Source organism: Solea solea, chromosome 1, assembly GCF_958295425.1.
Source record: "Solea solea chromosome 1, fSolSol10.1, whole genome shotgun sequence".
Lineage (NCBI taxonomy): Eukaryota > Metazoa > Chordata > Actinopteri > Pleuronectiformes > Soleidae > Solea > Solea solea.
The window spans coordinates 28,827,295-28,842,752 of NC_081134.1; the positions used below are offsets into that span (position 1 = coordinate 28,827,295).

At 39.4% G+C, this 15,458-nt stretch overlaps 1 long non-coding RNA gene across 2 annotated transcripts in view; it reads left to right on the plus strand.

Moving 5' to 3' along the window:
* Positions 1-15,458, plus strand: part of LOC131468194 (uncharacterized) — a 72,986-nt gene that overhangs the window by 28,826 nt on the left and 28,702 nt on the right. The gene's annotated exons all lie outside the window — the stretch shown is intronic.

Consider the following 15,458-nt stretch of genomic DNA (forward strand, 5'->3'; position numbering starts at 1 on the left):
GTCTACTAAGAGTCAACAATCAAAGCTAAAAAAAAAATTGCTTTAATATCACATTTGACACAAAAGCATCATACAATTCAAATGCACTATCAATATTTCACCGTCTGTTATTGCAGTCTTCATTGCGTGACCAGTGTGTTTGTGTTATTACAGTGGTTTGCTGTGTTCAACATCTTCTTTTACACGTTGTTGCTCTTGCATGCAAACCTCGCAGCCTCGCCTCTGATTACCGCATTGACTGCAGCATTTTTGTCGGATTAGGCTGAAACTGACTCTTGTGCTTCCGGGATCCTCCCGCTGGTTTGTGCACGTCGCCTACTGCCGCTGTAATCACGGCCGATGAAACTTTTTTTGTGCGTGTGTGGTTATAAAATCCTACTCGCAGCTGGATGGGGAGCTCAGCTGGACGGGCTCGTCACGGGGGAGATGAGTCACGAAAACGCTGCTCCTTCTGCCATTTCTGACTTTGTCCACAGGGACAGCATTACCGTGCTGGACTGTGGACAAAACACCTCCCACCTCCCGACTCATATACCCCCCACCTCCCCAAGTGGTACAGCAGCTTTGCTCCAGATTTTCTGACCCATCAGGATTTCAGAGGAGAGTCACTGGTAGAGTTGAGCTCCCTCAGGATTTCCCCAGCTTGGGCTTTTGGCTCGGCTTGAGACAGAACCCTGGAGAGCATTTGGGTGGTGTATGTGTGTGTGTATATGTATATATAAATATATATATGTGTGTGTGTGTGTGTGTGTGTGTGTACTGGAGAGGGCAATTATAGTTGTGTACATCTGCCACCTCCTCCCAGGGGAAGCAGCCAGGAAGGTTAGCCTAGTTTTCACCTCCATCAGGACACAGCGGGAGTCGGGGAGGCTGAGTTTATTTTCACCAAATGGGATCGTAGAGAGTGTGCCGTCATAAAGACAAAAAAAAAAGAGGTTGATTTCTCCAGAGACTTTTTAATTATTTGTTTATAAATATTACACATGTGGATCAGTGTCCCAGCAGATTTGCATGTAGGATTTGTCCCAGCTGTCAATAATATTTCCCATAAATCAAAAGTTCAGGAAATTATAGGGATTATAATCAGATTGTGGTTTATTTTTATTATCAATTATAATTGTTTGGTGTATACAATGTCAGAACATGTTGATCACTGTTTTCCAAAACCTTAAACTGTTTTGTGTTTTGTCGGAAAAAATTTTCAGTTTTTTAATTATTTATTTATTAAGAATCCAGAAAATATTCACATTTAAGAAGTGGAAAAAAATCAGAGAAACTGTAAAAACACTATAAAACAACAAAAGTTGGGACATTATTTGAACTATAAACAAACAGTACATTTCAGGTCGTTGTTTTTGCACCTCTGTCTCACTTTCCTCACAACTACACTGTGCTATTGTTTTGTGAGAAAATATCACAAAAGTGTCGTACATCACACGTATGTGAGGTAGAATTCTGGAGGTGGAGGAAGAAACGGCGTGAGTGTGTGTGTGTGTGTGTAGCAGATCACAGATTGATAACCCATTGATGTATTTGAGCATGTCTGTTTTAACCTGGTGTGTTTTAAACCGGTGACTTCTTTATGACGAGGGCATTGATTCTATCAGGAAAAACCACGTTCATAACCAGGAAGCCTGTTATTGTCACCCTCATTTCCTCATTTCAGCCAGTGAGCTATTAAAGCACCGTCCGTAAATAAGGAATAATCATAAATAATAATACATTTTATTTCTGAGCGCCTTTCAAAGCACTCAAGGACACTTTACAGAAAAGAATAAAGACAATAAAAACAATAAAATAAAGAAATATTTTAAATAGATGGAGAGCGTGGATGTTTTCCGATGTCGGGTGGGAGTGAATTCCAGAGAGCAATTTTTATGTTTGGTCCATATTTATATTAACTTACTATCCTATTTTCCCCAGATTTTATTCATATAAATTAAAAGTGTAAGTCTCGGTAGAAGAACGTGTACAGTGTAAACGCTGTGTCGTGAATTTTACGATTCAAAAATTCAATAAAAATCTCGGTAATGTAATTCTACTTTTTTAGAATAAAGAGAGCATGCTTGTCTTGTGGCACATTTTTATTTTTGTCTAATTTAACATTATGTAAGGCATCCCGTATTCACTGACAAATGGAAATAGGATGGAAACTAGTTGAGTTGTGAAACATAATTTTAAAGCTTTTGGAAATGTCTCCCAATTAAGTTATTTTTCCATTTAGAAACTTAAGTTTCTGCTCATGTATTCATTATGCACTTGGGATTTATTTAGGTTTTTCGGAATGGGCAATTTCTTTCTTTATTAATTTATTTATTTTTATTTTACAATGTCACATTTTTTAAGTCTGCTAATGAGATGAAGCTCAATCCGACAACTCTAACGACCAAAATCATCAACTGTAGCCCTCGTAAAAAAATAAAAAAGGGCCACCATATGGTGGCTGTGAGCAAACATGTTTATGTGCTATAAACTACAAATGGATTTTGGCTGGTGTGAGTTAACTGAAGGAGCTGAGGAACATACTGAGTGTGCAGATGGACAGTGTGACAGACGAGACGCAGCCCCAACTGCTGCTGCTGCTGTGATTTTATTTAGTAAAACGGAATCACCGTCTATTTTTATTTTACACAAATTACACAAACAGCTGCTCGTATCTGGAGGACAAAAGGGACAACTCTTATAAAGGTCTAGTTCAGGTTTTTGTGGGCATCAGAGCCGAGTGCGATTTACTTTGTAAACCATTCTCTGTCCTGCACCAAACTCCACAGAGAAAATCGTTGATTTTACATGGCGGCACACAGGAGTGGTTTGTCCACTGCTGCCTCCGTCAACAAGTTTAACCGTGTTATTTTGTCAATTCAGAGTGTGATTATTTAAGTTCCTCAGTGACACAAACGTGCGAAACAAAGCAGAAGTAGAAGAGCAGCCTACTTTTCTCTATGAGGTTTGGTGAGTGGTTTAAAAAGTGACACAAACTTAATTTTCCCGGCAGAAAACACTGTCTAGTGGTGAAAGAAATGGCCAAATGTATTGCACGGATTTTATTAGGTGAAGAGACACTGTCTGTAATAATGGTGAATAGAGGTGAAGTGAGAGCAGCAACTGTCCTGAAAACATCAAACATTCTACTGCTGTGCTTCACAAGTATTCACTGTAATTACTCCCCGAGAAAGGCAACAAAAACATTATGTTTTCCCTTCAGTAATTATTCCTCAACTCCTGCTCACTTTTCCTTTCCATTGGAGAAGATTGACACGTGAAAACAATGTGTGTCGTAGTGCGATGCCCTGCAACATTTCCAAGTAAAACCCGAATCTTGAGCAATTAGAATAAATGTCAAGCAGGGAGGAGGAAGAGAGAGAGAGAGAGAGAGAGAGAGAGAGGCGAAGAGCTGCTAATTGAAAACATAAAAAGATTCCTCAATTATTTTCCTCCAATTATTCCACATGAAACAGGTTGTGGAGGGAAACCATTTTTAATAATTTGCATCATTAAGCAGGAGGGGAAGGCGTGCTGTGCTGCGAGACTGGAAGTGTGTGGGTCCCTTAGCAGGGGGCCACATGAAACACCAACGCTGTGTGAACTGTTCTCATCCAGGTCTTCACATTGTGCTTTATTTTACCTACAGAGGTTTGCATCTTTCCTCCGAAGATGAATCAGTTTATCGCTGGAAATTTGACACGGCTGTTACACCTGATGAGGATTTTTCAAATCTTAACCTGATTTTAAACTTTAATCAGAGACACAACAAACCAATTTCTTTTAACCATTTACTTGTGAGAAAGCTCAGACGATGCACTAATTCAGTGGTTTTTCTAAGTAGGGGTGGCAAAGTACAACTTTTGTGTGATATCGCAAACTACCGATATAGTCATTTTAATCTGTCAACAACACATTTGTGCCATTTCAAAGACATAATTCACAGTCTGTGAATAGTGTTGTTTCAGCTCACCCCTAATTCTTAGGAATTGCAAGATATTTATTCAAATTTGGGGATAACAGTTGAAAAAATTCAACACAGAGTTCAACATGTACAGCCTAGATGTGCACCAGACCCTTATAAGTAAACATCATGTGGTCCAGCAGAGCACACTGTTAGCCTAGCATAGATTTAGACACCTTTTTAATGCTTTTTTATCTAAAACTAAACTAACTAAACTGTTTCTAAAACATACAAACAAAATGCCAAACCATCTGCAAAGAAAAACAAGTATCAAATGTACAAAACAAATCTGCTGACTCACATGTTAGTTTAGCTGCTAGCTTTACCTGAGTTGTTGTTACATCGCCCTTAAATCTTGGTAAGATTGCCATTTATGATGAGTTTTTGGTCCTCGAAAGTGCACTCAAAGATTACCAGTTGGCAGAGTCGTGTTTCGGCCGAGTGGAACAGTTTAGTTCAGTGTTGTACGTATTTTTTTTGCATTTCCATTAGGAATAGTACCAAAATAACCAGCCCCAACCCTTCCTTCCCTTTGATTACCAGAGTAATTGGTCGGTACGGGTGGAGCTAGACCCACGTTAGTCAAAAAGCGTCACTCCCTTGCGGTACAGTGCTACATATCTTGCTAATGCGGGCACAGGGCGCACCCCACTTACCAAGTAAAAGGTACTGTTCTCAATCAAAACGCCAGCCTGACCAGGACTTTACCGTTCGAAACCATACCGGACCATGATGGAAACATGGCTTTATAAAGTTAGTTCAAACTTTTTTTTGTGTATGCCACAGCCGGATTGTTTGGCCAGCTTTAGAGGAGGAACTTTTTTTTCTGAAGAGACGCCGTTGCATTGCTCTGTTATGTCGCCGCACAAAGAACCTCAAAGAGGCAGCCAGAGAAAGCAGCTGTGGAGAATGAAATCCATAAAAAGCAATCTTCCTACATCTTCCCATCGCTTGTATGAGTGGAGAAGGCGGTCACCTGTGGAGGGAAACAAAATGACTGCAGGCGCACAATCCGCCTGATGGACACGTCCGATTTCACGGTACAAACGCGCGTGCACACACACGTGTCACCCGTGCACACTCGTTGCTGCAGTCACATGCATTTCATAAACAAATGAAAAAATGTGTTGACTCGCCGGCTTGAGTTGTGCGTGTCTCCCGCCTGTTGTTACCTCGTTTCAGGCGGACACACGTGACCGAGTCAGGCACGGGTGGCTTCACCCTAATGTTGTACAAATTTATCTCACATTTTCAAGATACTGTGTCGCAGGTGACCTTTCACAGAAAAGAATAATCAGGTTGTTTTTTTTACTTTTGGATCCGCCTGACATTTCCTACTATCAGTCAGATAGCTTTTGACATAAAAGCAGAGGGAGCATCTGGGGGGACCATTTGTGGCTGTTGTAGATGAGAGGAGAGAAAAAGAAGAACAAGAATAAGAGGAGGAACAATAACGAACAAATACAAGGAGAACTGTGACCCATGTGTGGCAGGATTTAGCAATTTATCCTGCAGACATCATAACAACAACAACCGTGTTTTCTCTCTAACAAACAAAAGAGGAAGCCGAAATAGTTCCCGCTCACTTGTCTCGTGTGTTAATTCGTATTTTATACAGTAGGAAATGAAGAAAGAATAACAAACACATACTTGTTCTTGACATTTAAAGAGCGTTGTTGTGTTTTTGGGAAAAGTGAGAGGAAAATTAGTCTTCATAAAATGGAGTAATTAAAATGAAGTTTTTAACCTACACCTCTCTGTAAAACTTGGAATGGCAACACATATTTGGTCTTTTATTCCATGATAAGAGCTGTAATTTGTCCCCTAATACACCAAAAATGTCACCATTTCCAATAATTAATAAACAATTTTAATAATTTTTTACTTCATTACGAGTGTTGCTTCCTGATCGCCGCAAAGTTGCATAAAAGATGCAAGTCTTTCACAGATGACGTGATTTTTCTCTGATCATTTATTAGATATGAAGGACATGTGTTTGTCTAACGTCAGGACTGAGAAGCTTCATCCCAAAGTGTTACTTTAGTGAAAGAACTATTATTCGTCAATTCTTCAGATGAGCGTTAAATGCACCACATAGCAAACACTTAGTGAGGAGTAAAACACGAGCACCGCGACGCGATCAATACAACACAAATAATGTCTTTCTCACCCAAGGGTTAAACATGTTTCTTATTAGCTGTGGATGTGTTCAGACTCATGACACTCGAACACAGCGAGGCACTGAAATCTGCCGCTACACCACTTATAGTTTGACACGGAGATAACGAGAAGAACGGGCCGCCGAGCTGCGCTGAACTTTAACCCGCATGTCTCTGCAGTGATTGCTTGTTGTGTTGCCATAGCACTGTTTCTTATGGGGCACGTGTAAACACGTTGTTCTCGCATTGTAACCTGCGTCAAACTGATGTGATGCACTCCGACAGCGACTGTGGCCAAAGATTTCATTAGAGTGTAGTTGCTGTTGGGAACCTATGTAAGGCTGCAAGTAATGATTATTTTCCCAATCAATAAGCTGTCAGTTATCTTTAAAATGCATTTGAAAAATTGTGTTGATCAGTGTTTTTTGTCCACAACCCAAAGATATTCAGTTTTGAGACAAGAAAACAGGAAATGTTGACATTTAAGAGGCTAAAAACGAATTATTTTTTTTATTTTATACCTTGAAATGTATGCATCATTGCAGCCTTAAAGGAAAAAACCCGGGGTTACAGACAGGCTAGGTCTATTTTCATCACAGGAAGTACTGACTTCATAAAGAGTCTTCTATAGAATCTGTGTGTACACTTGCAAAATGATGGACAGTGATTGTGATACAACCCAAAATATGAACTCGTTATTATCTGAAAATAGACCTAGAATGTCTCCATTTTTCCTTCAAACACAATGATATACAACTCACTGTTGCACAAGGAAAATGAGAAGTGATAAATACTTAAATCTAAGTATTGATTATCAGGATTATCAGTCCATCCATAATACTTATTCTTTGAGGACATTGCATTTGCTTTTTCTCATGCAGCACTTAATGTCTGAGTTTTCTCGATTCCCCCGCGTGACTCTTCTATTCGCACGCTCACTCAGCACCGCAATCTGCCCATGAAGATCAATAACCCTTAATAACTATGTCTAAAATGGGTTTTTTGAAAATGGGGTTGTTTATGACCTGCAGTTCTCTGAGAGCTCTGACTTCAGGAGATAAAGTTGTGTAAGAACTCTTATATCTTGGAGAGTGTAGGCGTCAGATCTTCTGTTCTGAAGCAGTTTGAGTGTCCAACAGGGTATTTTAGAGGAGATACAGCGTTCGCCTCGGGCGCTGAGGCTTCAGTCATTCCAGGAGAATCCACGTTGGTGGGAAGAACGCACAAGAAGAAGTTTGAGAGGCTGGGGAGGAAGTTGCCTCTTGGATGGAAATGTAGAGAGAAGTTCCTGAAGGAACGTCTGATCTTCTGCTTGCGATTGGCTCTGTCAGCTTCTCAGGCGTCTTTGTAGTGGAGGTCCAGGGAGGAGCGGAGAAACACTGATTGGCTCCGACTTTTTTCATCCTGTTATCTATCGTTCGCTCCCTCTCTCCAGAAACCACGAAAAAAAAACACTTGGAGTGAGTTTGATGAGAAACTGGAGAGGAGGGTGATGTTTATTGTAGAACAAGGTGAAGAGAGTGCTGTCAAGTAGAGAAGCAGCAGGTGTTTTACCTTCACATGAGATCTCACTGAGGAGGCTGTTGAAACGCTGCTGTAGTGTGTGTCGTGTAATGAACAATTAAGACGAGCACAAATTATTCCTCTACAACGAGAAGTACATTTTTTCATGTCTAATGTCTAACATAAGTAATATCTTTATATTAAATTCTTCTTTTTCTTTTTATATATTTAGTTTTATTTAGTATACATAGTCTAACCTCTTATATATAATAGGATGTAGTCATCGGTGCATAGGTTTACCTTGTTTATGTCTGTAGGTTTACAGCGTTTGTTTATGTCTTTTGATACAGTGGACCACAATGTGTTACTGTTTCGTTTTCAGCACCTAGTGGGCATTAGTGGTACTGCACTAGAATGGTTCAGGTCATATCTGGCAGAAAGAACTATGTGTGTGAGGCTTGCTGGTTCAGAATCCTCATCTGCTCCCCTGTCATGGGGGATCCCACTGGGCTCAATTTTTGGGCCCCTGCTTTTTTAGCTTTATTTACTTCCCTTGGGTTCCATTCTTAGGAAACATAGTATCGCCTTCCACTGTTACGCCGATGACAGCCAGATTTATGTACCCCTAAAGCAAAACGAGTCCTCCTCCGTCAATTCACTTCTTGAGTGTCTTGATGAGATCAAAGCTTGCATGGCCTTGAACTTTTTACGTTTTAATGAAAGGAAGACTGAAGTGATAGTATTTTGACCGGGGCCCTTTGACATAGCATGTAAAGCATTTAGTCACAAATCTGGGTTTTAAAATCCACAGTGATTTTAAATTGGACCGTCAAATTGGTGCAGTAGTGATATTCCAGCTCTTTTCATGTAAGAAAGTTAACAAAGGTAAAACCTTTCCTTTCAACACAGCATTTTGAAACTGTAATCAATGCCTTTATCAAGTCTCGCCTAGATTACTGCAACACACTTTATTTTGGAGTCAATCAGACACTGCTGTGCATCTTTTAATTGGAGCACATGAGAGGGAGCACATAACGCCTGTTTTAGCCTCACTCCACTGGCTGCCTGTGCATTTTAGGGCTCATTTTAGAAATATTTTATTTGTTTTTAAATCCTTAAATGGTCTCAGGTTTGATTAACCTTTGATTATGTTGTTTATTGAATAATTTTGAGTAAGTGATTACTTTTATGTAAATGGTTTGATGCTGTTTATGATGTCTATAGATATAGGTTTGTGAATTTAAATGTTTGCTGTTTATGGATGCAGATTGATGTTGTATGGATGTAAGTTTATTATTAACACTCACATTCTTTATGGACATGTGTTTACATTGTCCAGGTCTTCAAACAAATTCACGAGGAGTTGTTTTACATGAACCTCCTTTATTTTTCCTCCTCCACACTTTAGTTGAATTTAGTTCTGTGTGGGAATCCCCAGACTCCCTGTGGAAAAGAGCCTTTTGGTGAACAGTAAGCTGGTACATTATAAATCGCAACTAATGTGAAGCAGAGAGCCGCTCACGGTGCTTGAATAATACTCCATCAATATTTTCATTATAATTCCTGGAGAGTGGGTGGAAATTGTCAAACACACATCAAACCGCTTGTACTTCCATATCTCCACAAGCTCATACTGTACCTTTCTTTTTTTTGTTAAACTGTATTTAAAATACACAGTCAGTAGGTCTTTGGTTTGATTGAAAACAAATAAAAAAACCTGATTGGAGCTTCTTTTTCTTGCTGCTTTCAACCAAAGCTCAGGCCTTGAGTGTGTTTAAAATACCAGTGGTGGCATTGTTGGAAAAACAAAAGGAATCCGGCAGGAATGTGGAATGTGGTGTGTGGGATTTGGCGGAACCTGTGAAATAAAGCAAAGAATGAGTGAACACACCTCTGCATTTCTGAGAGTCTGTCAATACGTGACAGTGGAGCTGGATTTTGATTTCCAGCGAGAGCAGGTGAAGCATGAAAAAGATTCTCCTGATAGTTTTGGATCAGTTCTTCACAGCCCATGAAAGGAACATTGTTGTTTATGAAATAGACTAAAACCCAATACAAATTAGATTAAATTAGGGAGCCTTTTATCTCCTTTTGTTTGGTTTTATTGAGGGTAATTGCTTTAGAGCCCAGGTGCCAACGACCTGGGAAAAATTAAAAAAAAAAAATAAATTTTTTCAAATTACGGTGAATTTGAACAAGAGTCGGACTTAAGCAGTTACACTATATGTCTGTTCATCGTTCCTGACGTTCATAATCAGCCACGACCAAATCGCTTTAACCCTTCTGCTACCATCGCCAACAGGATTTGGCATGCGTACGTCTCCTTGCCGTAACTCCTCGACCATTTGTGACATCTAGAAAACTCAAGCTATGGACTGGTGATCTGTCCAGGGTGTGACCCTGCCTTTTGCCCTATGTCAGCTCACCCCCCGCGTGACCCTCATGTGGAGGATAAAGTGGTAGAAGATGGATGGATACCAGAAAGAGAAATGGAGCCTTTGTGTCCATATATTTGTCATGACGGTATAACCTCAGGACTTCTGTGGAAAGACCGTCCACGTTTGTGACGTCGGCTTCTCGGTAGTGTAATTCCTAAACAGTTGAATAAATAACTGCCAGATATCGAAAGTGAAAGTTATCTTGGAAAAAGGGGCAGAAAAAACTCACTCATTGAACATTTTTTGACAATTCTACAGCTATAAAATCAAAATAAATCCAGGCGGCCTGAATATCATGATGGTCATAAGAGGGTTAAATCAGCCTCAATTTGTGTTGTCTATCCCAGCATCATGCAGGATTCACGTCATGTTGAGCTCAGAGGAGCAGCTTCAAGATACATTCAAGGAACCTTGTAAATGTAATTACTGTTTAATCACACATAAATGCAGTTTGCTGCTGCTGTCATTGGTCATCATTGGAGTAAAATAATGTATTTATTTGTTGCGGAATAGTTGCCTTAACTCACCTTTTGTAATCGAACAAACAACGTTTTTTTCAATTTGTTTTTGAACAGCCATTTTCACAAGTTTATAATGTTTTCCTATCAAATGCACATGTTTGAAAAGCTTTCACTGTAGCTCAGGAAGTCTGTCACTTCCTGCTCGTTTTTGGCTGAATATTTGACAGTCCATTTGTGCCCCATGATTCAAAGTCACTTAAACGTCACGGCCACTGAAAGAAAAGCCTCAATTTAAAACATTAGGTGGTCAGAGAAGTCTCTGAAACACCTTTTCAGCCGAGAGCCCATTCACCATCCTGAGTCCAACCTCAGCCGAGGCACATTTTCATCCGACAGAACTGTGACGGATAATTTCCCTTAATTACACACAAAGGAAGCTTTGAGTCATTTCTGTCGTCTGTCTAATGGCACCCGTCGGCGACACTCCTCCACCCCGGTGGTGCGTTCACAGGACTGTCACGAGTTGCAGCAGCAGCCGCATGAAAACATCAATGTGAACCACGCCGCTTACTCTGCACGGACTTAAACATGGTGCGTCTGTTTTGATGTTCATTCAGTCACACAGAAAACAGGGTTACAGTGAAATATAACAGACATAATCCATTTGTCATGTGACAACTTTTATTTCCTTTAATCCTGATCAGTTTTTGTCTTTGTTAAGGCAGAAGAAAAAAAACTCCTCCATCTGGATCCTGTAAAACTGAAAGGAGAAATAAAAATATTCAATTTAATACAAAAACAAAGCGTTTCCAGGAAAGCGACGCTGAGCGTACGCGTGATTGCTTTAAAATCGGGCAGTGAATTTACATATTGAGTGTTGCTCGTTATTTGAAGACCTGTTTCTAATGCTTTGTACTCACAGCACTTCCCTCACACTCGCATATGCATAATTCAAACACACATTTTCCTTCATTGCCTTGTTTTGCACAAGTGTCTGGTAAAATGAGGCCAATGAAAGTACTGTCGCAACGGCACTACAAGACCACAGAGACACATTTTTTTCGAAGTTGGTTTGTGAATTTGTGATATGCACGGTCACTTCCTGGTTTTCAGTTATTCAGCCCGGCTATTTCCGGTTATCTGTGAGCCAACGACATGGAGATCTTCTACAGGCGGTCTCTGCAGAAGTTACCAAGAGTGTTTAGTGACGAATTGTAGAGTTTATTATGGATTCACATCATGTTGAGCTCAGAGGAGCAGCTTCAAGATGCATTCAAGGAACCTTGTAAATTGAATCACTGTTGCAAACATAAATGCAGCACATGACCTAAATGCTTGCTGCTGCTGCCACCTTACGATAATAGATGCACCACAATTTAGGTCGTCATTGGAGTAGAACGATTTATTTGTTGAGGAATAGTCGCCTTACTTCTGTTATGGTCGTAACAAAACTACAAGACCACAGAGACACAGTTTCTGGAAGTTGGTTTGTCAATTCTATTATATGCATGGTCACTTGGTTTTTAATAATCCAGCTGGACTATTTCCGGTAATCTGTGAGCCAACGACGTGGAGATGTTCTATAATCGATGTGTGCAGAGGTTTCCAAGAGTGTTCAGTGACGTTACCTTACAAGTCAACATGTCCAAGTTTCCCATTTGCGTCAACTATATTTTAGCGGAAGGTTGTTTCAAGTCCAAATTTGCTAAAAAAAATGTGCCTCACGACAATGACAGGGAAACAAGTTCAGTTTGGGGAGTATTCCAACCAAAACTCAACACTTACCCAGTCGGTTCAGTGTGAGAGCTTTGGCGGCAGAACCTCTTACTTTCAGAGCACTTCACTTTTCAAAACTGTCCATAAAGCTTCCTAAATGTCACACGCTGGACCTTTAAACACCTCATTTTGACATGCAAAGAGTCTCTGTTGAGGACAGATTATCACAGTGGATGAAGTTCTTTAGTGCCAGTTTGAGATTTATCAACTCAAGCTCGTCACGATTTATTTGACAAAGTTCAAAGTTATAATGAGTCTGAAGTCGCCTCCGTTACCTGGGGAACGTTAATCAGGTTCCAGATGGGAAATATCTTTTTAATGGTAGTTATTTCTGCACCTTTACTCTGTGTGTGTGTTAATTAAAAAAAAAGGCATTTTTGCAAAGATGAAAAACTCGGGTGGTTTTCAACTGCACACTTTCATTTAAAATCCACTTTGCTCTGTACTTTATCCCAGGAAAAGTGTAAAGCCTTTCTTTTGGTTTCCTGCTGTTGCGTTTGAGGACCCATCACTGAACACTGGACCAGGTCTGGACCCTCTGTTTAAATACGCATAATTCAAATGATTTTACAACTGACAAACTGTATAATAAAATAAATATATAGTTGTTGGGGTGTGTGTGGGAGGAATAGATACAGTGAACTATTGCGATATTTTGTGTGTATTTATTTAATTTGTTTTTATTAGCATATCATTTTTTAACATAAAGCATAAAAAATCAGTTGCCATTTCGGCCCACTAGAGGGCGCCAAGTGCTCACTCTCACTAGAGCCGTTATTTGAGTACATCGCAACATATGATTTTGCAAATACTCACAAATATTTTTTTTGCTATCGTATTGTATCGAGAAGTCATCAGAAGTTACAGGTTGGAAAAACATATCTCGATCTCAGCCGTGGCTAGCAATACCCGTCGATAAAAAGCTCTACAACGTTATTTAGTGGCAGCCATCTTGGAATCCCATGTCCACGTCCAAGTTTTCGAGTCGGATATCGGAAGTTGGAAGTTAGAAATGGAAATTCCAATTTACAACTACAACTGGAACATAGCAAAATTTCACTAATGGAGAGAGAATCCTCTCCTTTTGTGATACTGAAGTTTTAAGTCAAGTATTTCACACAATGTAGTCAACAAAAAAAACAACACAATTTTAATGATATAAATCCACAACCACTAAAGTAGCTCAGTTTCCCCCTCTTATTTTTCAGCCTTACTCTAAATGGATAATGATTATTTCTCACTTAACTCAGTCCAAATGACCACTATTACTGAAAAACCCAAGAATTAAGGAGCTAACTGATTGATTTTGCTTTGAGCTTTGTGAGAGGAAAAAATTAATGAATGAATTAATAAATCACAGCTAAACACCGAACATTAACTGGAAAACAGAGGAGCCGTTAATTGAGCAAATTTATTTTGTGGTTTCTCGATAAACTAGTTCTCGGAGCTTCTTTTCTTTTCAAATTAGATCAGTTTATATTGTGTTTTATACTCTTTTAAAGTAGTTTTTAAGTGTATCTTATTTTATTGGTTTAACATGCTTCTTATCAACTACTGGCAGTGTTTTGGCTCCTGGTGCATTTGTGTGGCTGTTTATGCTGTTTAACCAATTATGGGACTAATAAATTCTTTGAATTGAATAGAACCATAAAGTCCATTTTCCTTGTTTTACTGCTTATTTCTTAACATTTTGTGGAGCTTTCTATCCAAAAATTGTTGTTATTTAAAAAAATAAATATTTTTTCAAATAAATTCAACTTTTTTAAATATATCAAATCCTAATAAAAGTTGTTGCGGCAGTTAAATTAAATTAAATTAAATTAAATTAAAGTTCTGTGTCTTTATCTTTTTTTTAGTAGGTTATTGTATATTTTATCGCTGTGATTGCTTTTCCAGCTGCTCTGGGATAATCCTGAATAACTGGGAGATCATTTAGAATTTTAAAAAAACTTAGTTTAGGGAGTCATTCATGTAAGTTTTTTTTTGTTTGTTTTCCTATAGAATAATGAACTACGATGCAACGATGCCAAGAGACTCAAAGTACTTTTTTTTATTGAGTTAATAGAACTTGTTGTGAAAAGCCTCTGATTAATTAACTGATTAATTCACTTTTTTTTTTTTATTTCTGCTTCTTCTGCTCCACGTTGCACACGACACGCGCTCCTCTAATTGTCTTTTATTATCTCTCCCCATTTTTTGTCTGTTTGTCTGAGCTCACCTCACCTCAGGTTGTCGTTTTTTCCCCTAATGAAGCAAACATGATATTCTGCTGCTCTTTTCAACCCCCTCCCCCCCACGGCTGTCTGTGGGTCATGCATTAAAGAAGCTTAACAAAGATACACTGAGCGCCTGGAGCTTCTCTCTGTCTCCACTCTGCCTCTTATGTGCTCTTCAGTCTCTGCTTTTGTGCATCGGAGGCCATTTACGCTTGCAGGAGCCGCATCAGGGAGGTGACGAAGACGGAAAAAACACCATTTTCAAACAAACACTATCCGTGCTCAGATGAGAATTTCAGACATAATCTGCATCCACATCCTAGAATGTACAGTAGTCATCGGGGGGTTTGTGAAGTGAAGTCCACAAATGTAGGACAGAATTAACCACCGAAAAACGGAAGTCAGCAGGAAAAAACTCCATTTATGTCAGTAAACATTCTCCTGAGGAGTTATTGGTCTCAATCACTAGGTTCAGGTCTTTTTCTACCGCTTTATCCTCCATGTGAGGGTCATGCGGAACAAAAACACAGCCCTGAGAAGATGTATTTGCTTGGCAAACATTTCGGGGGGGGTTTCCAGCTTTACAGACGACACCCCGCTGTTCCTCAAAGACCCACTTTTGTAAATCCTCCCTGACTCTTCCACGAGTGTCCCAGCATTTTTATCATGTTTTCATTTTGTGGCTACAAACCGTGACACAAAAGTATACAAGGCAGGAAAAAAGGAGAAAAATTAAACGTTTTTTTAGCAGAGAAATGATGCAACGTTTCATCCGTCTGAAAGGAATGTGATTGAAATAAAATCAATCTGGTTTTCTTTAGGTTGTTGAAACAGCTGCATCGTCTTTTATATTCAGTACACAGACGCGGAATTAAGCACCGTTTTTTTTTTTTGTCCAATTTAAGAAACTGTCTTCTAATCAGAGCCATTCCTGGCTTGTTTTCTCCACACAGCAGATG